The sequence below is a fragment of the Lissotriton vulgaris genome, chromosome 3_1, assembly GCF_964263255.1.
Source record: "Lissotriton vulgaris chromosome 3_1, aLisVul1.2, whole genome shotgun sequence".
NCBI classification, from domain to species: Eukaryota; Metazoa; Chordata; class Amphibia; order Caudata; family Salamandridae; genus Lissotriton; species Lissotriton vulgaris.
Genome location: NC_141689.1, coordinates 1,466,954,061 through 1,466,980,645, shown reverse-complemented (window position 1 = coordinate 1,466,980,645; position 26,585 = coordinate 1,466,954,061).

The window sequence follows — 26,585 nt, the reverse complement described above, 5'->3', positions numbered from 1 at the left end:
CCAACCAGTTCGAAACATACTCTGACATCAACTGCAGCAAACTTCATGAGGTAAAAGCCGGATAAACGAGCAGATCCAGTTTACAGCATGCCTGTGGATTCACGCTGGACGTGTTTTGTGCTGTTTGCACTCTTCAGTGGCGCAACAGTCATTTTGGCATTGAGGCCACACCTCCCACTTAAAAATATGAGCCCTCCGATGGGCGACTCAAATGAGTCTGCATTAGTTTGTGGGTCTTGTAGTGTGTGCTTCAGTTATGTGCCGCTGTCTGAGCTGTTTCAAGCCTACCAATGGGCCTCCACTTGCACATCTGGCTTGTCTATCAACCATGGATGCCTCCACATTGAGACGCTGTGAATCGTAGGTCCGTATCCCCAAATTTCCAGGTTGTGCATCTCCCGTGGTTGGGAGGCAGCGCATAAATCAAAGCTCCAAGGTTCCCACAAGTTGGAGACGTACTCTGACATCCACTGCAGCAACCTTCATGAGGTAAAAGCCGGATCAATGAGCGGATCAAGTTTACAGCAAGCCTGTCGATTCACGCCGGACGTGTTTCGCGCTCATTGCACTCTTAGCGGCACAACAGTCATTTTGGAATAGAGGCCACACCTCCCACTTGAAAATATGAGCCCACCAACGGGCGACTCAAATGAGTCTGCGTTAGTTTGTGGGTCTTGTAGTGTGTGCTTCAGTTATGTGCCCCTGTCTTAGCTGTTTCAAGCCCACCAATGTGCCACCACTCGCACATCCGGCTTGTCAATCCTCCATGGATGCCTCCACATTGAGACTCCGTGAATCGGATCTCTGTTGCCCCAAATTTCCGGGTGGTGCTTCTTCCGCGGCTGGGAGGCCGAGTATAAATCAAAGCTCCAAGGTTCCCACCAGTTGGGGACGTACTCTGACATCCACTGCAGCAACCTTCATGAGGTAAAAGCTGGATCAATGAGTGGATCCAGTTTACAGCATGTTAGTTTAGTGCTCATTGCCCTCTTCAGCGGCGCGACAGTCATTTTGGCATAGAGGCCACACCTCCCACTTGAAAATATGAGCCCACCAACGGGCGACTCAAATGAGTCTGCGTTAGTTTGTGGGTCTTGTAGTGTGTGCTTCAGTTATGTACCGCTGTCTGAGCTGTTTCAAGCCCACCATTGAAACCTATGTCTTTTTTAGTGAATTTCTACGGTTTTCTAAATGCGAATTCCTAACTATAACGTGCCTAAAAACTGTTTTTTTGTGTGAATTTCTAAGGTTTTTTAAATATTAATTTCATATTTTACTCTTTTTAAAACCTATATTTTTTCAATTATTTTTTTAATATTTTGCAACTCTATTATACTTCTTTATTTTAACTTTAAAAAATGATGATGAAAACTGCACTCCCATACTGGTAGCATACTAAGCTCCATCACCACGGGAATCCTATCTGCCATATTGCTAAACTCGTAAATGATGCACATTTCGTATCCGACGACTTCGTGGCACCGCATCCCGCGTAACATCATATACGCATGAAGTCACCCCAGCTGCTACTTTGGTATCCAACGGGTACACAGTACCAAGCCACGCGTTACGTCACGTACGTATGGGGTCCCCCACACTGCGCATTGCGTATGCCACAAGTACACGCTGCTAGGCTCTGTGTTACATCACAGACGTATGGTGTCGCGCCAGGTACGCCATTCTCTCAGGGATATTTTTGTATCTAAAGGATATCTAAATAACTGTAAACAGTATATGAGAGCAAGGGATAATCTAAAATATGTCAAACATTTATGTATTTCTAACAGTAATAAACTTATATTATGATAAATATATTTTGTCAAAATCGTGTCCGGTGTGGCCTCCTTGCGCGCTCAGTGTACGATTGCATTGTACCTTAAAAAAAAGCATTTGATTGCTTCATAACAGTTCCCATTGTAACAGTTGGACGACCCCACCCATTTTACTCATTCTCTCTACAGCTTTTAATGAGAGACACCTCTTCTGCTTAGAGAGCTTTTTTGAAAAGTTTTTTTGCTGTGTACACATATCTTACACTACACACAACATGCAACGATCATCTTGATCAATATTCATGGTCTGTACATTAGCCTTCCACGTGTGATTGGCATCCATTTAAAAAGTTCAATTAAAAAACAAATATGTGTTACACAATGCCCCTGGTGTGTGTGTGTTATTGTGCGCCCTTTCGGCCTGGGTATTCATGGCTCTAAGAAGTATCAGGAGAAATGGGCAGAGTGCACATCCTAGATCACATGTGACAAACAGTAAACAGAAATGTGTAGATTAATTTTGCTGTACGCTCTGTTGTCAGGCTTTACCAATATACTAATGTGTTATATGTGAGACTTTCAGATTCACAATTGACATGTATTTCTTGACTGTAATGAGTATTATCACTGTGTATGACGTAGCCTCACTGCTGATTCTCCCTCCATCCAACCACATCCACATGTTTATGCTTCGCGGTAGCAACACTTTCAATAATACCGCACACCATTGACATGTGTGTCTGTGCATATCCACAACCTTGACAACGACATGTAATGTTCACCATTCAATCTTTTCAAACACCATCTCATTAATGATAGTTTCTGCCATCCCAACACATGCTATACTAATGTAAATTGCACACTCTGCGAGGTTAAAACTGCAAAAGAAAGACACATTAGTACACTTCCTGGCCAGACAGGAACAGAACAACGCCCAGGTCCCCGGAATAATTATTAACACCCCTATGCTGGCCTGGCGTATGCAAGCTCAGCCCACTTTGCGTACGTATAAATAGGATAACTATGACAACGTACGTCCCTCTTCTTCCACACTTCCTCAGGTGACATGGCTGCATCCACCTTGCATATCAAAATGCGCTATAAAAAAAAAGAATCCATGAGGTGTACACTATCGTGGCAATCAACACGGGCTCTAAATTGTGAGCCCTACTGCCCATTGTCTACGAAAGGGATCCATGAGGTGTACACCATCCTGCAATCATCACACCACCTGCATTGTGAGCAATGCTGCCCGTAGTGTTTGCTCACACAATAATGACAGCAGGTAAGCAGAGCGGCCTGGGTGCACAGGGCCTCCAATCGAGCGTGGCGCGGCAGGATGAGTAGGGTGCATCACCTTGGATGCGTAGGCGCGAACAAACAATGTTGCCGTGCGTAATGATGTGATCTCTGACCTGATTCAGTCTCATCTCTGTCTCATTTTAAAGCCTTGGTAGACCGTACTGTTGGCCTGAGCCAGCGGGCAGCGCTGCCCTACAGACACCTCTTGAGAGCAAAGCTGCGGGAGGGGTGAGTGCATCACCCTGAGTGTGCACAATGCGAAAAAGCGATGTTGCCGTGCGTAATGATGTGATGTCTGACCTCATTCAGTCACATCCGTCTCATTTTAAGGACCTGCTATACCATACTGTAGGCCTGAGCCAGCGGGCAGCGCTGCTCTACAGACACTTGGCGGTAGCTTTTAGGGCACTGTAGTGAGATCGTTACTAAGTGTACATGCACACAGGCTTACGCCACTACATTACACATGCACATTATGCTTTTAGCAGGCGCTCTGTTCCTTTCTATATAAACCTTTGTATAATGTATTATTATTTAACCTTGTGAATTCTTGAGCACTCCAACTTCTCTTTGAACCATGATTACCACTAACAGTTGGTAGATTGTACTTCGAAAATGAAGAATGCACCCAACTCCTGTTTTCTATCAAGCTTGAAATAAACCTTCATTTACCTCCAGATGTTTCCACCATTAAATTATTTATCCCTTTTCAGACATTCAATTGATTGCCTAAAGAAGGTTGGAGCGGGAGCTGACCCCGCAATGATGTCCTGGGTATTCTTACACATTCCTTCATGGTATTAAGGCACCATCCCCGACCGGAGACCTGGTCTACCATAGAAACATACTCCAGACTTGGAGCTTGCACCAACATGTTGTGGGACACACCGGTGGTGGCAGGTGAGGTTTGAAGCCGCGGTGTGCAAGACCTACAATTGAGCACAGTGCAGAGTAAGGGGCTGGGGCGCAGCAACCTGGGTGCACAGGAGCATGCAAGTGATTTTCCCATAGATAATAAAGAAGGACTATATTATCGAAGAACGGCGATAACATTATTGCTGCTTTAGTGGCAGAAAACTGCAGCTAAAGCGGCGATAATGGGCTTCATGATATGCCCTTGTGAATTCCCATAGAAGTCCAGATGCACACCAGAACCTGGGCTTCTATGGGAATTCACAAGGGCATATTATCAACCCCTCATTGCCCCATCAGCAGCAGTTTTCTGCCACTAAAGCGGCGATAATGTTATCGCCGTTCCTTGTTAATATGGCCCCTAATCTCTGGCCTCATGTGTTTCATTTTAAGGACTTGCTGAACCACACTCTTTCTCGCGGACCCCAGAGCCTTAGACAAATGTGTGACGGGAGGGTAAACACTTAGGGCTGGGTCCGGTAGTGAGGTTCCGTGACGATTTGAACCCGTGTTTTCAATATTGTCGGAAATACATAATATCGGTATCAGCGAACCGCAAATGATCCATTTAGTATATCCTGGTGTTTACGTTACGCTACGAACAAGAGCACTCCTTTTATAAACACATTTCCGATCTACCCACGGCATCCATCTTAGATCATGGCCGCCATTTTGTGTTTCTTGCCCTCACATACGCAATAACCTCTGATCACTTCATTTTCGATTAAGGACACATAGCCTTAGCCGGAGATTCACCTCTTTCATGACACGTGCACCTTAAACCAGATCACGCTGTAGCTGCATGACTCGACAAAGACTGCCTCCTCTGCCCGAGGCCAGTCCTGCTAAACTGGTCTTCGTGTCCATTGTCCTGATCACGACTAGGCGGCCGAAGCCGGTAGCCTTGCCCATTTACAACCCACAAACATCCCTTATCCTGCTTTTCTATCTTCTGCACCTGGCTCTGCTCCTTTCCTTCTGGGCCTTTATTAGGGGGAGGTAACGAAATTTACGATGAGGCGGTCCGGGTCTTGAATGAAAAGTTGACATGAGATTATGATGGAAAAGTGGGAACCCCTCGTTCGTAATGTTTTGACATCAGATATTGTCGACGATTCCTGTGTACACCAAATATTTATTGTTTATGACACAAAGGTTTGGGAATGTACTAACATGTGAAGAATTCGCCTAAAGGCCAAAATTTAGTATATAAGGAGCAACCCTCTTTGTACAATTCGAACAGGCTCCTAGTTACTGCCCATGCGTAGTTTCTGTGACTTCTGTGTCCCTGCAGTAATAAACCTTTGGTCTTTGACGCCACCATCGAGAAGCCTGTGTTTCTGTTCATTTGTGCACCAAGGCAGGTGGAACTCCGGGGTCTTTGGGTGTTGTTCCCTGACACCTCTGGACGGAACCAAAAAGTCCAGAACTCCAATTGGCGCCCAACATGGGGCGACGTCATTCGGTACCGGTCCAAAAGCCTGAAGAGTTCGAGAAGCTTCGTGTGAAGATTCCTGAGGGAGGCGCCCCACTTCATCGATCCCGGCATATCGCAAAAGTGGCCCGACGTTCTCTTCCACGAGGGTTCCCGTTCAGGACGGCTGCAGTGGGCCGTTGCCTTGACCGTCGCCCTGTCTTGGACCCGAGGTGCAGTCCTTAGTACGGCGAAACGTGACGGGTTTCTCCTTGGTGACGTCTTCAGTGCCTCAGTTAAGTATTTAGTGATAGCTGGCTGGTTACTTTGTGAGGGTTGTTAAAATCCTTTTTGGTTCTTGGTTTGGTTTGGTTTCGTAAGATTATCACTGGTTGCTCTGGTTACGATAATCTATTTGGTTTAGTTTGGGTATCGATACATCAGTTCGTTTTTGGTAGGCCTAAGTTCTTGGTTCGAGTGCACATATTTGTTTCGTGTTTTGTTTGTTTTGTGTTCCAGACTGAAAATGGTAAGTCGGAAAAACTGTATGTTGTCCTGTTTCGGTTGCAACAGTGACTCACGATTGGAGGACTCATGTCTGGTTCCTCCGATTGGGACTCCCCTATATGACTTGTATTGTAAATATGGTGTGGGTCCTATATCTTATAATGAGGTGTGGGTCCGTTACACTGAGAAAGATGGTGTCCTTAGTTGGCCACTACATGGTAGTTTTGAACCCGAAATTCTCGACAATCTAGAAGCGAAATTGTTTAGGAAGAAAGCCCGGCCGGCAATGTTTGATTCTTTTCGTTACTGGCGAAAGGAATCCAAACAGAGAGAAATGAAAAGGTTAAAGAAAGAACGAAAAGAGCAAGAAGAGTTGACCCTAGAACAAGCAACTAAACAGTTGCAGGATAACGAGTGTGAGAAAGCCATAGAGGTGGCCATTAGAGAGCACAATTTAGCGATCGACAAGTGCTATCCTGCCTTGCCATCGAAAACAGCTAAGATACTGGAGGATTCCGAAAACGATCCTCTGCTATCTTATTTGTTACGGTCACCTCCACCGTATGCACAAGGTGCTACGGCTCCACCTTTACCAAATGTACAATTGCCGGTTGCTGGACAACCTGGTGTTCCTGCTCCTGTCCCTCAGAATCAGGTTCCTGTACCCCCTGTGGTCAATGTAAATGTTCCTACGGCTCCTCCTCCTCCTCCTGGATTGCCGACTTCTATACCTGTATCTGTCTCGCTTACACCTACTGTTCCACAAACTATCTTCCTCGATACTTCTACTGTTCCGTTATCTGTTCCTACCTCTACTGTGTTCTCTGCGTCTGCGAGTGTGTTGACTCCACTTTCTGTTCGTCGGAGAATCACTGATTCTGTGTCTAACATGCTGTCTCCTTTCTATAAAACTTTAATTAAGACTCCTACTTCCGACTCTGTTCAGAGACGTAGTCAGCTTCCGAGTACTGAGGAACGGGGAATTCTAGATTCCACGGCTCTCAGATGGATTTCGAAGAGTAGGAGATATAGTACGAGAGATGTGCTAGATACGTTTATGCAGTGGAAAGAACCAACGCAACGGTATGTCTTTGACGAGATGTGCTCGTTGTTACGTGAGGAGATAGAAGAGGACGATGTTGAATCAAATTTAGAAGACTTAATTAAGGTTCAGAAAGAGTTTGCTGCAGGAATGATAGTGGGTGATAATATAGAAGAAGCGATGGAACTGATTTTAAGTTATAGGAATGATCCATCACTTCGTTCACCAAGAGATTTAGAGAAAAGCAAGTCGAAATTAAGTCGCCAATATCCAATGAGGGAGGTCCCTCCAATTTGGCGCGAAACTGTGCAAGCCGATCATAATAATGGTATTGTAGCCGCTCCGGCGCAATTCCAAAGAGTGTGGATACACATTCCGTGGAAACGAGCTGAAGTGTTAGCAGTGAAACAGGCCTTGCCAGATCCACGTAAAAATCCTGCTGGATACTATAAGGAATTAACACAGACAGTTGAGGCTTGTATAATGAACTTAGCGGACATCGATATGTTGTTTGGCAACGTAGTTCCACAACCAGTGTGGGCTAAAATTCGTAGAGAGGATCATCAAGTTGCCTTAGGAGGTGACTGGGCAGCTATCACTGCAGCGGATGGTCAGCAAGTAGGTGGTGCAAAACCCGAACCCCTAATTGCTAACCTTCCAGGTAGAATAATTGATCTAATGAAGACTCTGATGCCCGCATTGCATGTTAATTGTGACAAGTTATCAGCATGCAGGCAGAAGAAAGACAAAAGTGTCTCCGACTTCTTCACGAGGTTCGAAGAGACTTTTGTAGATCATAGTGGTCAGGACATGAGCACAGAAGGAGGGCAAAGACTGTTTGTCGATAAATTTGTGCATAATTTGTTACCTGAATTATGCAATAAATTAAAGGATTCAGAGAGTGCGTGGGCTGTATCCACAACTGCGCAAATACTTGCGACTGCGCAGTACTACGAAAACAGGGATAAAGAGGAAAAGGAGAAATCAGATAAGAAAACGAAGGATTTAAAGACTAAAGTTCTTTTGCAGCAGGCGTATCCGCCTCGCACGAATCAGACTAATATGCAACAGGGTTCATATCAAAGGACAGATTATAGTGCATCGAGACCTCAATATCAGTGGAACCAATGTGCGTACTGTAAGAAAGAGGGTCACTACAAAAATGAATGTCCGATCTTAGCACAAAATAATACAGCAGCAGCTCAGAGAGGTCGTGGTGGTTTTGTGCAAAATTCTAGAGGTCGAGGGCGAGGTGCTATGCCTCCACAAACGAATGATCGTCCTTCCAATCACTTTGATCAACGAAATGGACAGTCTACTCAGCAAAATAGATCTCAACAATATCTTGTTGAAGATTATTGTGAAGTGGATGAGGGATTTCAGCAAAATGGGTACTAGGATAGCCATGGACAGAGAGAGGGAGTAGTATCAGTTCCAGTGGATCAGAGTGGGCCTTATGTCGCAGTAGCAACATCAGGTGTAGTCGAACCGTTTCTGTTGGATACTGGTGCCGCAAAAAGTTCTATCATTCATGCGAAACTCCCTGGCGCACCTTTGTCCGGCTCAACAAATGTTTCTGTAGGTTTTTCAGGCGCCCCTGTTTACAACCCGATATCTGGTCCTTTGTCTATTTCTGTTGGACCGTGTCACTTGAAAGCACCTCTGATTTTGACGACAGGTTGTAATGAAAATCTGCTTGGTTTAGATTTGTTAAAACGACTATATGCGACATTGTACTGTTCTCCGGAAGGAGTACAGCTTACGTTGGGTAAAAACATCACTTCTCCGATGTACTTGTCAATGGATGCACTCCCGCCAGAGCTACGTTCACTCCCTGATTCTCTTTGGGCGACTGGTCCTAACGATGTAGGCCTTTTAGAAATACCACCATATGTAGTAACTTTAAAAGCAAATGTAAAATTTCCAAGAATTCCTCAATATAAAATATCTAGTGAAGGTGAGCGTGCACTTTTATCAATTGTGCAAGATTTGATTAAGAAAGGTGTGGTTGAAGAAACGAGAGGAAATGTCTGTAACAGTCCTGTACTACCGATTTTGAAACGAACTGATCCTACAAAGCCACCAGTTTATAGGTTTGTTATCGACCTTAGAGAAGTTAATAAGATTGTGGTCCCGCAGTTTCCTGTAGTCCCAGACATTACTGCCTTGTTAACATTGATTCCTGCTACAGCCACTTGGTTCTCAGTCATCGACTTGAAGAATGCCTTTTTCAGCATTCCGATAGCCGAGGAAAGCAGAGATATTTTTGGCTTCTGTTTAGGAGGTCGAAGTTTCAGATTTAAACGCGCTCCACAAGGCTATTGTGAGAGCCCATCTATTTACAGTCAAGCATTAAAAAGCCAGTTAGATTCCTTTGTCCTTCCTCCAGGTTCTGCTCTAGTACAGTATGTAGACGATCTTCTAGTGGCTGCCGATGACAAGGAAACTTGCAAAGCAGCTACAATTTCGTTATTGCATCATTTGTCTAATCTGAATCATAAGGTGTCACCTTCAAAAATGCAATACTGCTGCCAAGAAGTGACCTACCTAGGTCATCTCTTGTCAAAGGAGGGAAGGAAGTTGACCCCAGAGAGAATAAAAGCAATTACACAGATGAGTGTTCCACGCACACAGAGAGAAGTGCGTGCCTTTCTAGGCATTACCTCTTACTGTAGGCAGTGGATCCCAAATTTTTCTCTTTTAGCAAAACCGTTGGTAGCTTTGACTGGGAAAAATGTTCCGAGTCCGGTGCCATGGTCTGATGAATGTCAAGAAAGTTTTACTGAATTACGAAAAGCATTGTGTTCGGCTCCTGTATTGGGTACACCTGATTACAGTAAGCCATTCACGCTCTATGTGCATGAGAGAGAAGGTTGCGCGTTGAGTGTTCTGACACAGAAGTTTGGTGACAAACAACGCCCTTGTGCGTATTTTTCATCAACATTAGATCCGGTAGCTAGAGCGTTGCCTAGTTGTTTGAGAGCTACAGCGGCAGCTGCGGCTTCTATTCGACAATCTGCTGGTTTGGTGATGAACAACATGCTAGTGGTCATGGTTCCTCATGCGGTGGATACACTCATGAATCGAACGAAGACACAACACCTTACCAGTGCGAGACTATCTGGTTACGAGCTGACATTACTAGCGAGTCATATTCAGATCAAGAGATGTAATGTATTGAATCCAGCAACACTGTTGCCGACTGATCAAGAGTCGAGTGATTCCGAGCCACATGATTGTTGTTTTAAAATGGAGGAAGAGACAAAAGGACGCATTGACTTAAAGGATACTCCGTTATCCGATCCAGATGGTACGCTGTATGTGGATGGGTCATGTTTTAAGTTGGAGAATGGTGATGTGACTGCAGCCTATGCAGTAACGACTTTGAAGACGATTGTGGAGACTGCAAGAGTGAGTCAGAATTCTGCCCAAGCTGCAGAATTAATAGCTCTAACAAGAGCGTGTGTTTTAGCTAAGGGAAAGAGAGTGAATGTCTTTACAGATAGTCAGTACGCATTTGGCGTGGCCCATAGTTTTGGCCGTCTGTGGAGAGAAAGAGGTTTCATTACGTCCCATGGGACTAAGATCCAACATGGTCAGCTAGTTAACGACTTGTTGGAATATGTAACCTTGCCGACTGAAGTTGCGATTGTGAAGTGCAGTGCTCATAAAGCAATCACGGATGATGTTGGTCGCGGGAATGCTTTTGCTGATGAAACTGCTAAACAGACAGCTAGAGACACGATGAGCAGAATGTATGTTGCTACGTCTGCAAGATGGATTGCTGACTCCGGAATGTGTGAGGATACTATGGAAAGTGTGAAAGAGATTCAGAAAGAAGCAACTGAGGAAGAAAAACGTGTATGGAGAGAAAGTACGGGCAAGTTGGATTCGAATGGGTGTTGGATTGATTTGACAGAACAGCAGCGTTGGATGTTGCCTGATGCGTATGTGCTTGCAGTGGTGACAATGGCGCATGGAGTAGCGCATATAAGTTCTAAAGGAATCTGTAAGATGTTGGCTCCGGTCTGGAAGAATGATGGGATCAGTAAGTGTGCAGAGAGAGTGGTGAAAAATTGTATGGTATGCCTGATGCATAATCCTGGCAAGGGAACTCCAACTCCAGCTGGTCATTTCGCTCCTCCTTCCTGCCCCTTTGAAGTGATTCAGTTAGACTTCATTCACATGGATCGCTGTAATAATTTGAAATATGTCCTGGTGGTAGTCTGTGCTTTCTCCAGGTGGATCGAAGCATATCCACTAAAGGACAACACTGCCCTATCAACTGCCAAGATTCTTCTCAAAGAATATTTCCCTAGGTATGGAATGCCACGGATTGTATGGTCAGATAACGGAAGTGAGTTTATAGGGAAAGTTATGCAGAGTGTGTGTGACGGCCTAGGTCTGAAACAAAAGTTCCACAGTGCGAACCATCCCAGTCTGCTGGTTTAGTGGAGGGTTACAATGGCACCCTTAAGCTGAAACTAGCTAAAATACAAGCATCCACAGGTTTGGCCTGGCCAGACGCACTTCCTTTGGCTTTGTTATCAACGAGAGCAACTGTACATTCTAGAGTGGGGCTTAGCCCCTACGAAATAGTTTTTGGCCGTCCGGCAAATATTTGGGGTGTGCCGAGGCCTACAAAGTTTTGTTCTCTAGAATATCCTATGTTGATAGACTACCTTTACGACTTGACTGCTAAATTGAGTCTTATTCACCAACAGGTTTTCGATGCTTTGCCAAAGCCTCCGGAGAGTCCAGGGCATCAGCTGAAACCAGGAGAGTTTGTGGTTATCAGAAATTTCGCGAGGACGAAGAACCTTCAGCCGAGATTTGTCGGCCCCTTTCAAATCCTACTTGCAACGAGAACAGCAGTTCGTGTGGCTGGACGCAAGCACTGGGTGCATGCATCCCATGTAAAGCGTGTGCCTTTGCCACTTCCTTACGACGACTGGGTGAAGAAGGGAATTGGTTCTTCCGAATTTGAAAGCACGCCAAAATTCATCCCTTTCAGCGATGCCGAATTGATCACGGACACTCCAAGCTCTGACTCTCCTTCAGAAAAGACTCCTTTGAACTCTGAACTTTTGTCCCCTGCATCAGAAAAAACTCTGTCATCTGCGAACTTGAACACTGCAACAGCTACCAGTGAAACGCTATTTGCCGATCAGACAGTACCTGCGAAGCAAAGATATAATTTACGAAACCGTAAAATGGACAAATAAAGCAGGCAACTGCCTATTGTGATATTTTGAAATTTTGAACTTTTGCCTTCAGCCAGGAAGTTTGCTATTGTTTTATTGTTTTTAAAAATTGCCTTGCCGTCTGGGTAGCCGTAGGGTCGTGGCTGTGTGCCTAGTTGAATCTGCGGGGGTCTGACACAAGGTCGATCTTTCTGTTGGTTCTGGGAACTCCCAGGGCTGATAGAGGCATTTTCATCTACGTATACATCATCAGTGGTCGCGAGCGGATTGTAGAAGATGGAGCTTCCTGCGCTGCAACGAGAAAATGTGATTTATGTTCGCAGAAACAGACTTTATAGAATTCTTCACAGCAAATGCTTTTTGATGCAATGTGCCATTACATTCTTAATTGTTTTGATAACGTTGGTGGGTGGAATCGTTTTCAGTATAAATTTGATTTTTGTGCCAGTTACTACAGTACCTCCCCTTGATCCTGCTACTTCTACTGTTTCTTCTATATACTCTTTTCATTCGTTTCCCGAACATGAGCAAGCTCGACGCTCAGAATTCATTAACAACACTTTTGTACAGCTCTTGCACCAACACCAACTGGTAGTTAACACTACAGACTGCTGGGTGTGTGGCTTGATACCCCACACTATGGATAAAGGTATTCCCTATCTGGTTTTGCCTTTCAGCTACAATGGATCATTTCAGGCCCTTCAAACCATCTTTGCTTATGCCCTTGAAACCTATCCTCCACGTCCACCACGTTCCACTAAATATAACTCTGCCAACAAAGCTTTAGTCCAAGGAATTATTGACATGGTCAAGGACGTCAATAATACTCCATCATACCCTAGAGACGAATTGCGAGTGTATTTAAGTTGGAATACTTCAGAGTATCGCCTTAGTTTAGGAGAAAGCAAGCGTAAAAGCTCAACTCCAATCTGGGTCGTACCTCACCGAGGTCAGGTCTGTTTGCAAGGGAATGGGAGAAATCCGAGAGCTCAGCTAGGGAGGAGTGAGTGCGTAGAGACTTATGTGTTTCCGGCTAACTCTTCCCCTGCCTTTCTTACTGCTAGGGGTACCTACTTCATCTGTCGAGATAGAGCTTATACATGGTTGCCTGCCGACTTTTCAGGATCATGCTATATTGCTCGATTGTTGCCTCCGACATACACTGCTTCATCTGATTACCACAGAACCAGAGTAGTGAGAGGTGTCTTCAGCAAAGAAGATACTGCTGGTCAGGAAGCTGGAGACTTCTTCAAAAGCTTCCTTCCGTTCTGGGGGCCTATGGCCAATAGTAGAAACATACGTCAGCTAACACGGGTAGTTGAATCTACTATTACCGAAACTGCTGGTGCCCTTAGCAATTTGACAGCTGAGCTTCAGGCGGATAGACTCATGACGTTGCAGAACCGTATGGTTCTAGACGTTATCCTTGCAGATCGAGGTGGGGTATGCAGAATGATCCAATCGAGCTGCTGTGTCTTTATTCCTAATAATGCTCCAACAGTCTATGAGGCGATCTCTAAGCTACACAAGATTTCCGACTCTATTCATGTAGACAAGGGAAACTGGTCCTTTATGGAGTGGTTTTGGACTCTGATCTCGGCGTGGGGATGGAAGGTTCTAATGGTCATTGGTGTCATCTTAGTATTCCTGTTCTCATGTTGCCTGATTATCCAGTGTGGTCCTGCTCTGTGTAGTCTTTGTGCTGCAACTTGTTTTAGAAAACCACCTGCGTTTGGAGAAAAGGCACGAGAAAGGATGATGATACAACAGCATGTCACTGACCTGATGAGCATAGAATTAGACTCTGACGTAGACTGAGTAATTGCCTATGTAAGGGCAAAAGGAGGGTCTGAGGTTCAGTGACGATTTGAACCCGTGTTTTCAATATTGTCGGAAATACATAATATCGGTATCAGCGAACCGCAAATGATCCATTTAGTATATCCTGGTGTTTTCGTTATGCTACGAACAAGAGCACTCCTTTTATAAACACATTTCCGATCTACCCACGGCATCCATCTTAGATCATGGCCGCCATTTTGTGTTTCTTGCCCGCACATACGCAATAACCTCTGATCACTTCATTTTCGATTAAGGACACATAGCCTTAGCCGGAGATTCACCTCTTTCATGACACGTGCACCTTAAACCAGATCACGCTGTAGCTGCATGACTCGACAAAGACTGCCTCCTCTGCCCGAGGCCAGTCCTGCTAAACTGGTCTTCGTGTCCATTGTCCTGATCACGACTAGGCGGCCGAAGCCGGTAGCCTTGCCCATTTACAACCCACAAACATCCCTTATCCTGCTTTTCTATATTCTGCACCTGGCTCTGCTCCTTTCCTTCTGGGCCTTTATTAGGGGAGGTAACGAAATTTACGATGAGGCGGTCCGGGTCTTGAATGAAAAGTTGACATGAGATTATGATGGAAAAGTGGGAACCCCTCGTTCGTAATGTTTTGACATCAGATATTGTCGACGATTCCTGTGTACACCAAATATTTATTGTTTATGACACAAAGGTTTGGGAATGTACTAACATGTGAAGAATTCGCCTAAAGGCCAAAATTTAGTATATAAGGAGCAACCCTCTTTGTACAATTCGAACAGGCTCCTAGTTACTGCCCATGCATAGTTTCTGTGACTTCTGTGTCCCTGCAGTAATAAACCTTTGGTCTTTGACGCCACCATCGAGAAGCCCGTGTTTCTGTTCATTTGTGCACCAAGGCAGGTGGAACTCCGGGGTCTTTGGGTGTTGTTCCCTGACACCTCTGGACGGAACCAAAAAGTCCAGAACTCCAGTAGGCCGACCCTCTGTCTCTTCCTCCTTCTCTTCTTTTGAATCTCCCTCCCTTTTTCCCTTCCACCCACTCCCCCTCCCTTCCATTTTCACTATCGTCATTTCATTCGGGCTTCCTTTCTTTACCTCTTCCACATAGCACACATACTTTTGCTTCATTTTTTGTCTTGTATGATTCCTACGCTGCTTCCACTGGAGTCCAACTCACGTTTTATATGCTATACTGTTTGTTCTAATAAATTTACGTTTCTATTTATTTGTGTTTTAATAAAGGTTACTTTTTTTCAATTAAATAACTGAGTGTTTAGGTCTTTTTTTCTGACAACACTTGTCTATTATTTATTGTGAAAATCATCTGTTTATAGTAGATTTTAAAGGCAAACTTTTCTAATACTACAGTGCACCTACCAAACATAATCTAACTGGCTATTATACAAATTAACTTAAAAAGACCTGGTCCCTGTCGCGTTTTGTTGCACTAAGAATCATTCACTAACAGAAGGAACACCCACTATGTGTTAGAACAGGCTAGCAAACATTAAGCAAAACAAGCAGTCTCAAGAATTATTCTTTGGGTCACTACCGATTATGCAATCACATCTAGAAAAATTGTTTAAAAACGTTTTATTCATATAAATGAATCATGTGCCTGGGGCCTCCCTAATGGTTACAATCTAATATAATTTAAAACACGTTGTTCTCTTTGATGAAATCAATACAAGAAGTTAAAAACAGTTGTTGCGGCGTTTCGGTGTACAGTTGTTTCCACCTTCATCAGGACGTTACAGTTTCTTTATTAAAATCTAGAAATGAAAAACAATACTTTTAGCGTACTAACATATGTTGTGGACCCTATCTTATCTCTGCTTGTGTAGTTAATTCTAAATTTGCCTGTTGGTATTATGGCCTGCAGCTCTTGCTAGAACCATCAATTTCATTTTTACTTAATGACAGGTATTTGAGACTAAAAGGCTTCAAAGATTAGTCATAGAGCTACAGGACTACTGAGATTTTTTAAAGATCCTATAGGTATTGCCCTATGCAACACATCATTAGGTTAGCATGCTCTTAGTGGTAGATTTATTGTTCTATACCTCATTTTATTTAGTGGGCTATGTCTCATCACTTTCTTAGTCCTTAATGTGCTTCAATAAGTCACTTTCAATGGTGATGTTGAAATATGTGCCTTCATCATGGGCAAAAACAATTTTTGAAATTACAGAATTGTTTGGTGATAGCTTAATACCAGTTACTAAGATAGAAATAGTACATTATTGAAATGATACCTTCTGATGTTGGCCCGCGCTTACAGGTATATATTGGAGCCACCATCTTGCAATATCTAGGTAATCGATTAGGTTTTCAGCTAATAAAGTAAAATAACATACATGGCTGTATCAAGATTTATCAATTGGAAAACCTTGTTCCACTAATTAGTAGCCTTATTCGGATCTGGCTTACCGCGGTTTAAGCCCTATTCATACGACTTAATAATGCCTCTTGATGTGGTTCGTCTGGTTTTGGTGGGTCTAGTCATCCATTTAGACCTCAGTAGCTGTTAAAAATAAAGTAAAAAATAAATAATTAAATAAAAACGGGGACTTAAAAATTTCACTCATCTAGTTTTAGTCTTGGGGTTTGGTATCCGAGGTACCCATCATTGATATTTATTAATTAGCGCTCTATATCCAATGTTTTTAACTTATTTGTCAGATGCACACACTATATACTTTTTGTAGTAGTGTGAAAAGATGGGCATCTGCTTAGCGGCAATATTATAGAAAGCCCATGTGCGCACAGTGTGCGGGCAACATGCCTTTTCCGCTACTTTATTCTGTATTATATTCGAAATACTGCATTATATATCTAATTTCCCGTTTGGATCTCTTTAGACATATTTGAGGTAAAGAATCGTCATGCAAGTAAACACAATCTCCCATTATAAAAACGAGACTAGTTCTAAATATGTTTAAAAATCACATTCAGAATTCGTCCAAATTTCTTGAGTGCGTTTGAGGTAAGAAAACACCATACAGATTAACGCAGCCTGCCATTGTGTAAGAGACTGCTTCTAATCATATTATATAGCGGCAATGTTTCGTTAATCTAAGAGCTCCTTGTGACAGCAGCCTCTTGATGGTTAATTATATCGGGCGTGCTGCTCGCAAGCTATTCCAGCCTGAAGTACGGTAATAGAGAATAGTATCCCCGTATGTACCTCCTTTGTGTTTCATGGCCTCCCCGCTCCAACGTATACCCCGGATGTCTTTGAAAAAAACACTTCCGTCTATGCGTGCTATTTATTACCCCGCGTTGAAGATCACCCGGAAGTGTTCGGACTAAAATACCCACAAACATTTCCTGTTTTCCTATTTAATTAATCAAATTGTGTAATGTTTCACATGTCTAATGCACTGATCTCTGAATACCCGTTAAATTGCTAGTTTATAAACCTTTGTCTACTCCTACCCGAAAAATATCGGGTAGACGCCCACTAAAAACTCGCGGCCATCTTAGAAAGGGGAAAAAAAGGTTTTGAACTCCGATTGGTGATAGTTAATCATCAATGATTTAGAGGTTACTGAAATATATTCTAAATATGAAACTAGTGACTGATATTGTACAGCCTATGGGTAAATAATACGTTTAATAGATAATGGAAATATATCCAGAACAATTTAACACATATATCATTACCCCTCCATATCAAGATGTTGTGATACAATATGGCTTTACATCTTTGACTTTTAAGGTTCAAATAAAACCTATCTGCATTATTGTTCATCAGTATATGGGTGTTGTTATACAATATGGCATTACATCACAGACATATACCGTAAATGTAACATACAGTGTAACATATATTTTCATTTACTCCTAGGGCCATACAGTTCCATTCTAATATACATTTCATTACGCTACACAATAGTTAAGCACTAGGGTTCACATTGACTCTTTGAGTGGAGAAGTGTGGCTCAATGATTAGAGCGGCAGACCCTGATGCAGAGGTCTAGCCCGGGACCAGGGTTCAATTCCCCGCCTCGGCGGGTCTTGGGCTCAAAAACTCCACGGACCTCATAATTCTCGCCTCGGTGCCTATTCCAATCATAGGGTCCAACTCTGGGCAATAGCTTGCTTAATCTCCACAACAGTCCCCACAACACTAAGGATGCCTGGCCTCCACCTTGGGGGTGCCCAGGAGTGGACGCCTCACAGGGAAACCCAGGATGGGTTCCACAGCGGTATTCATAAGTGCCTTGAGACCCTTGCGGGTGAGTAGTGCGCTATACAAGTATCAATTTACATATCAATTTACATTTACATTTGAGCAAATATTTTCGTTGTTGTCCTATTGGTTAGAATAAAGTGTGCATTCATCTCTTTACAATATGATCTAAGATCAATTCACTTATTACGAGTGTAGTCTGATGCCCAATTATATGTCAACGAGTGAAGTCTGGTACACAATTATATGTCAACTAGTATCTCCATGTAGGCATTTATACAAACTTCTTTGATACGTTCAATAAAATGGTTATACAACATTTTTATGGTTGCCAAGGGAATAATTATTTTGCACAACCACTTCTCGTTTCTTTTCTTGTCTAGTATGCATTTCATATTTTGTGTAATCACCCACTGCAATCAACAATTTTTCACCTCCTACATTCTAATGGGAGAGTGATGGTGCCTTACTATTTGACTAATTAGTATTTTAATGAATTAATCTTTCCCATTCTTCTTTGTGTTAAGCCCATTTTTGTAAGTATTGAAGTAGGACATATAAAATTGTTTGCGCTTTTTCCTTTTAACAAAACTGTTCCCTCCTCTCGTGCTATGTTCCAATACTTCAATCCCACACCACTTAAGCTCATCTATTGTGTGGTTATTGGAAATCCAATGTTCTACTAGGGGTGCTGTATGTTTAGGTCTTCTTTTTCTGACAACACTTGTCTATTATTTATTGTGAAAATCATCTGTTTATAGGAGATTTTAAAGGCGAACTTTTCTAATACTACAGTGCACCTACCAAACATAATGTAACTGACTATTATACAAATGAAGCCTGGGTAATTCTACAACTGCAAGAGTTCTATTAGTTTATCACTTTATTACACCATAAGTACTGCCCGTGTGATTACCGAACAATTAAGGCACTGCCTAGGACCAACGAAGCTTCAAGGACAGCCGAGGCCCACCCTGCATATTTAAATAAAGGCCCAGAGTGTGGTGATCCCCGGACTTCAGTTGGCCTCGAATCCCCTGAACAATTACTAAACAATACCCAGGAAGCAGGTGGTCTCCTAGGCTGCATAACGTCTCTGTGCCCTTCCGTGCCTAATTTACATGTGACATTAAGATCCCCAGTCCTACAGAGACCCCGCAATATAATAATTGGATTTGCCATGGTACATTACCCACCAGGGGCCTCATTTAACAGAACGGGTGAGACCCCGCTTTTTCTTTTTTTCTTTTTTTCTCTCCATTTTTACCATCTGCATCCCCTCTATTAAAGCAATACGAGGTTTTTCTCCTCTTGCTTCAAGTAGTCAAACAGTTATTTGCTATCACAGGGTGGAAGCCATGCACTAGCAAACACAAATGTCCCACTTTTTTTTTTTTTAAACATTTTTATTGTTGCAAGAAGTGACAAAGTTCATTGCATTTCAATTCCCTACTAAACATACATATACAATTAATACAGACAGAAAATAGATGAGTGGGAACAATACAAAATAAACTGTAAGCAAAACTTCATGTTAGCTCTACCGTTGAAGTAATGAACTGCTAAAGTAAAAAGAACAGAATAAGTATAGGCCTAATCACATTTCTTGGCCTTCGAAGAAATGCTTCCATATCCTTTCTTTTCTCAGAAGAGCTTTTGGACCTCTAAGTTTAGCTAGAGAGAACTCCATAGTTCTAATTTCGTAAACCAATGATAACCAATCCGCGACCTTAGGGGGTTCTTTAGATATCCAAACCCTAGCTACTGTTAATCTAGCACATGCTAACAAAATCGTTAAAAGATCCTTATTGGGACAGTTCCTATCTTGGATATCTAATAAAACCATTTGTACTGTAAGATCCGGTGAATTTATCTGATTAAATCGAAGATGATAGGATATTCGATTCCAAAAATCGGAGAGTGCTGGACAAGAGAATAACATATGTTCAATTCCAGCTGCAGCAGTATTGCATTTAACACACATAGATTTATCTGATATCGAGTTACCTTGCGCCCAGCTGGATATTTTTTGTGGCTTATAGTACAGCTCAGTGATTCTCCTATATAGTTGCATTTTGAGATTAGAAGAATGAACTATATCACTTAGATGGGTTAAGGCACTTCCGATCTGCACTGAATTTATATTTTGATTTAGTTTACGGGACCATTTGGCTGCGATTTGAGTTGTATTTTCTCCCTTATCCATGATAAGCCATTGATATCCCAATTTGATTAATGATTTAGTTTTATCAGAGTATATACCCTCAAGAATATCAGATTGTTTGACTTCCGTTATTCTCAATTTATTACAGAAAAAATCTCTCAGTTGTCTATATTTAAAGTGCATATCATCCGTAAGCCCGTTTGTAATTTTTAAGTTCTCAAAATCAATCAAACCATTAGTACCGTAAAGGTCTCCTAGTGTATTTATATCCTGTCTTATCCACCGATTACCCAAACCGTCCGAAAATATACCCGGAAGGCCAGGATTATTCCATAGTCTAAGTTCAGCGTTGTAAAATGAGCTGTTACTAATGTGCAACATTTTGTCCCAGATTCTTATAGCATGCTTAGCAGTCTTGAATTTTACTCTTTTAAAGTAGTTTGGGTCGTGGACCCGTAATAGAAATTGATTAGCATCAGCCCCCAACATATTCTGGTGAAAAAATAAAGAAGGAGTATTTTTTAATAAGCTCCTAATGCGTAAAAGAAAAGTAGCTAGAAAGTAAAGATTAAAATCCGGAAAGGTAAGTCCCCCTTTGGAAATTGGTAGTGTCAAAAATTTAACCGCCCTTCGTGCCTTTTTATACCCCCAGATAAAGCTACTACAGATGCCATCCAACTTTCTAAAAAAAGCTTATTTGGTTGTAACGGTATGGCTCTACACAAATAAAGCAGCTTGGGTAACATTTTCATCTTAATCAGATTGAGTCTCCCTAGCAGACTCAGGGGTATCTTATGCCATTTTTTAAAACTCGCAGCAGTTTCTTTAAGGAATGACCCATAGTTTATTTCCACAATTTTCCCCACTTTAGCAGTAAGTTTAATACCTAAGTATACGGCTTCTTTGCAGGTTTCATAAGTACGTGTAACCGGAGTATAATTGAGTATAATTTGGGTTTTGTTAACATTTAATTTATACCCAGAGATTTTCCCATAATTTTGTGCTTCTTCTACAATTGCTGGCATAGCTTTACTGACATCCGATGTATATATTGCTATATCATCCGCGAAGGTGGTTAATTTAAGAGTTGTATCCCCATGGTGAGCTGGTATTATATTGATTTGGTTGTTTAAAGCATTTAAAAAAGGTTCTAAAGCGAGGGCAAACAATAGTGGAGAGAGGGGGCATCCCTGTCTTGTACCTCTTGCAATCTTAAAATTATCAGAATCTGTGCCTCCATAACTAATCACGGCCCATGGTTCATCGTAAATTGACCTAACCCAATCTAAGTAGGAGCCATTTATACCCATTTTGCTTAATACTGTCCACAGATATTCCCACCCCACTCGGTCGAATGCTTTTTCAGCATCTAACATTATCATACCGAGTGGGGTGTTTGTGGTTTCTGCTACATCAAAAGCTGTTATTGAGGTATTAACATGCAAAGTGGTATCTCTACCAACTACAAAGCCGTGCTGTTGAGGATTGACAATGTCAGGCATATAGGGAGCTAACCGATTAGCTAAGATTTTAGACAAAAATTTTCACGTCAGAGTTAAGTAGAGATATGGGCCGATACGAACCACACTCTTTTTCCGGTTTTCCCTTTTTCAGAAAAAATATAATTTTGGCAATTTTCCATGAGGAAGGTGCTTGTTTAGAGACAATAATTGAATTAATTACCTTTTGTAGTAATGGTGCCAACTCTTGATAGCAAAGTTTATAAAGGTAACCTGGTATAGAATCTTCACCGACCGCCTTACCTACTGGTAGATGGTCAATAGCAAGTTTTATCTCCTCAGTAGTAATATTAGAGTTTAATTGTTGGATTACTTCAAGGTTTAACGCTCGCGGTGGTCCTAAGTATTGATCAAGATATTTTACAATATCTTTTTTATTTGGTGTCTCCTCTGGAGTGTATAGTTGTTGGTAAAATTTGACAAATTGATTTAGTATTTGATCCTCTTGTCCATATATCACTGAATCTGATCCAATTATTTCCTTAATTTTGGTTTTCGCTTTTCTATCCGCAGTTTTAAAGGCCAATATTTTTCCAATACAATCGCCGCCTTCGTATTGATCTAATTTGTATTTTTGTAGTTTTACTACATACCTTTCTCTCAACGTTTTTTTAAGTCCGGCTTGTAGTTCCGCCAATTGTGCTCTAAGCAACTCAATATTATTTTTTGAGTGCAGTGTTGCTTCAGCCGATTGCGCTTCCAGGTCTGATAATTTAGATGTCATATTTTTATTCTTATTGCGGTTTTCTGCATTGAGCCTATATATATACTGCTGGACAAACCCTCTAATACTACACTTACAAGTGTCCCATACCGTATTAATACTAGCTGAATTAACATTCAGTAAAATAAATTCCTGTATATGTTTTTTAATTAATGAAATGAATGTTAGATCAACTAATAGGTGTCTGGGAAAAGTGAACTTTCGTGGTTTTTCATTTTGATTTTCAATAGTAACTTCCAAAAGCAGAGGGTTATGATCCGATGTAACTTTGGGGCAGATTTCAATCACACAATTTTCTAAAATTTGTTCAGAAGCCCATACCATATCGATCCTAGAGCAGGATCTATGTGGGGCAGAGTAGTAAGTAAAGCCTGCCACCCTAGGATGCTTAGACCGCCATAGATCTCTAATATTGTTTAATCTTGCAAGTTCTAAAATTGCTGCTCTTACTTTGTACATTCTTTTGAAGTTCATTGGCCCCGTAGAGTCTATTTTATAGTTCATAACACAATTGAAGTCCCCGGCAATAATAGTTTCCCCTTCCCATTCAAGTAGTTCTAAACTTAAATCTTCAAAAACTTTGGGTTTATCAATATTTGGACCATATACCACACAAAATACCAGTTTAACCTTAGCCCCTTGCATCTGTGCTATTGCCCACCTTCCTCTAGTATCTGAGGCAGTTTTAATTATCTCTAATGGGAGTGTTCTTTGTTTTAAAATAGCTACCCCCCTTATAGTCTCATTTAAAGAGGTACAAACAACCAATTCGTAGCCTAGTTGGGTTAACAACTTTCTGTCTTGATATTTTATATGAGTTTCTGAGAGCAGCACTATATTAGGGTTGTACATTTTAATCTCTTCTTGTACTAAATTTCTTTTACTTTTTCTATTAAGGCCATCTACATTCCAACATAAAATTCTTAACTTAAGCATTTAATTGATATACTACTGATCTTATACATATTGTTCCCCTCTTCCTCCATACGTTTCACCTTCGTTAAATTTTCATTCCTACTTCTCTTAGAAAAAAAAAGTCAAATCTTGCAATCACGTTTTTCACTCTTATTTCCACCCACCACCCTCGACACCAGTTGTCACCCTTGCCCCTGTGACAACCCCACCCCCTCCCTTGCTGCGACCCGTTCCTTGGGGGGGAGCTCCCCTCTTGCATTTGCTGCCGCTGAAGTGGCAGCGTAGTGAAGAAGCATGCATGAGTGGCTGCTCAAACCATGTTTTAATTCATGCCTTATTATATCTATATTTAGCTCAAACTCAGAAAGACACACAAAACAAAAGAAAAAAAGAGAAGAAGAAAAAAAAGAATGTAAAAGAATAGAAGTGTAATAAAGAAATTATGTATAAACCTGCCCCTTTATACCCTAAAAGGAGAGTGTAGCACTAATTTTCTTTTTCTTTTTGGTTTCTTTTTTCATTATCGCGGGAAAATTTTTCCAAACATTGTTCCGCAGATAAAGGATCAGTGAAAAAGACCACTTGCCCATCCCGAATGACCTTAAGGCGAGCAGGTTCTTGAAGATAGGCCAGGCAGCCTAAATTTTTAAAGGCATCAATCAGCTTCCGAAGTTCCCACCGTTTATCCATTGTAGCCTTAGTTAAATCCGACTTCACAAAAAAAGTGAAATTATCAACGGTGACAGGATTGTTAGGTTTAGCTTTTAGTGCTACTGCTTGTCGCAAAAGAAAGTTACCAAAGTAAATCAAAAAAGGTCTCGGAAATTTACTATTTGTATTTCTTTGGACTAAAGGAAGTCTATGTACTCTCTGGAGCTGGGAGTCCCAATCCCAATCCGCGAGGTCCAAAAAGGCCCTTTGGAAAAGTTTAACCATAAAGGCTCTCGGGTCCGACCCCTCAATACCTTCAGGTATACCGAATAGTCTAAGGTTTTGTCTTCGGGCCCGGTTTTCCAAGTCCTCCACTTTAGCTTCCAGCAGGGACACTCTTGAAGTATTTTGTTTGACAGTTGATGTAGTTTGACTTACATCTGCTTCCACCTCCACTATTCGTGATTTAATGTCTTCTATCTCTTTTGTTACTCCTCCCAAGTTTTGGCAGATATCTCTCATAGTTCCTTGTATCTTAGTATTATCCTCTCTTAGTTGAAGATATTGCTGTTGTATCTCCACTCTCTGTTCTATGAGAGTCTGCATAATTGCCTCCATTGATATATTTTTTGAAGATGTAGGACTTGAAGTGTCAGATGCACTCGGTTGGGAGGATTTTCGAGCTTGTGCGGGAAACAAATCGGGTGCTGTTTTTTGGGAATTAAGATTTGCATCGTCCGACACAACCTCCAAAGAATCATGTTCCAAAGTTTCTCCTGGATTAGCATCAGAGTTGTGATCTAGTTGTGTTTGGATTTTCCTCAGGCTGGATACTATGGTTTCATTGGCTTCATTTATCTGATCAGTATTAAGAGTTGAAAGTTCAAGATCTTGTTCCTCAGTGGCTTTCCCAACATCCTTTTGTGTGATATGAAACAAAGAGGTATCTGAAATACAGATAGAAGAAATTCTAGAAACCCCTGGGTAAATCCCAGTGCTTGAATCGCCATTCACTTCTGCAGAAACTGCGGCCATATTACTAGGTACCTCTTGGTTCGAGGAAAGTGCGCTTGAACTAGAATCAGTTAATAAATCCATGGGCCTGTTCAAATTTAAGCTTATAGCATTACTTAAATTGCCCTCCTGAATTTTACTAAACTGACCGTTCAGCTCATCGGGACTGGCCCCCGAAAGTCTTAAGGCCATATTCTTAACTCCACCTTTAGCCTCTATCCACCTTCTCAGAGGGCTATCATCTATTAATCGACTTTTTTTGCTTCCTGCCATTTCTTTACCTGTTGTTTTTAGTAAAATAATTTTTTGCTTAGTCTTGACCTTCCTCTTGGCTTTCCTTGACACCAGTTTTTTGTTAGTTGTCACTTTGGGTACCCCATTGAGCCCTTCTTCTTCTGCTTCGGAAAGTTCCTCGTAGTCGACATTTGAATCTTCGTCTGATTTAGCCCCAGATTCCTGAGATAAATCAACCACACCTTCCTTCTCCTTCTCTCTCTCCTTTGTTTTAAGCATATCAGTCTGTACAAATGCCTTGGTGTTGGTATTAAGGTTTACAGAGCCTTCCGGTGGATCTTGTACCATATGCTGTGGTCTATTTGTTAAGTCTCTCTCTGTTGGAGCCTCCATACTATTTGCGATCTCACTTGTCTTGGCCAATTTTATCTCGCTGGTTTCTTTAGTTACAGAGCCTGTTAGCCCCTTATCCATGGGTAGTTTATCAGAGCCTTTTTTACCACAGCGCGTCTCAGAAGCAAGCCCATTATCTTGTACTACCTCCTGAGTAATCTTCTCTGCCAAAGTCTCCACAGATTTGTTGCATGGCAATATGGGTGCAACAAGCTCTTTATTTGCATGTATCTCCTCGGTTTTATCCCTAGTTTTATCAATTTTGTCATTCTCCTTCCTCTTTTGTTTGCCGGTTGGCGGTATCTCTGTTATCCTTGATTCAACACTTAATTCACCACTAACACCTCCTTTTGTAACTGTAGCAGAATCATGTTTCCCCCCCTGACTCTTATCAACATCAACATCGCCAATACCATGAATATTGGAAGTCTTTAAATAGTCAGGGTTAGGTTTAAGTTTAACAGAGTTATTTACAACATTTGTTTCTTTAAATGTTAATATTGGTTGGGACTCGATTTTATCGCTTAAAGACCCTGCCACTGTTACCCCTACAACCGCTGCAATCATGGTACCTGAAGGCGTTTTTTTTTATGTCTGAGCGGTCTTTTTGGATCTAGTCTGACGTGAGGACATTGATTCGCACACCGCCGCCGATTCCACCGTCTCTGTCTCCGTCTCCGTTAGCCTTTGCAGCCTTAGCCGTGTAGCCGGGAAAATCCTCAGGTGTGTGCCCAGCTGAAGCGAGGCTGGGAACGCCCAGCCGGCTGCGATTGTAGAGGGCGGTGATGAGCG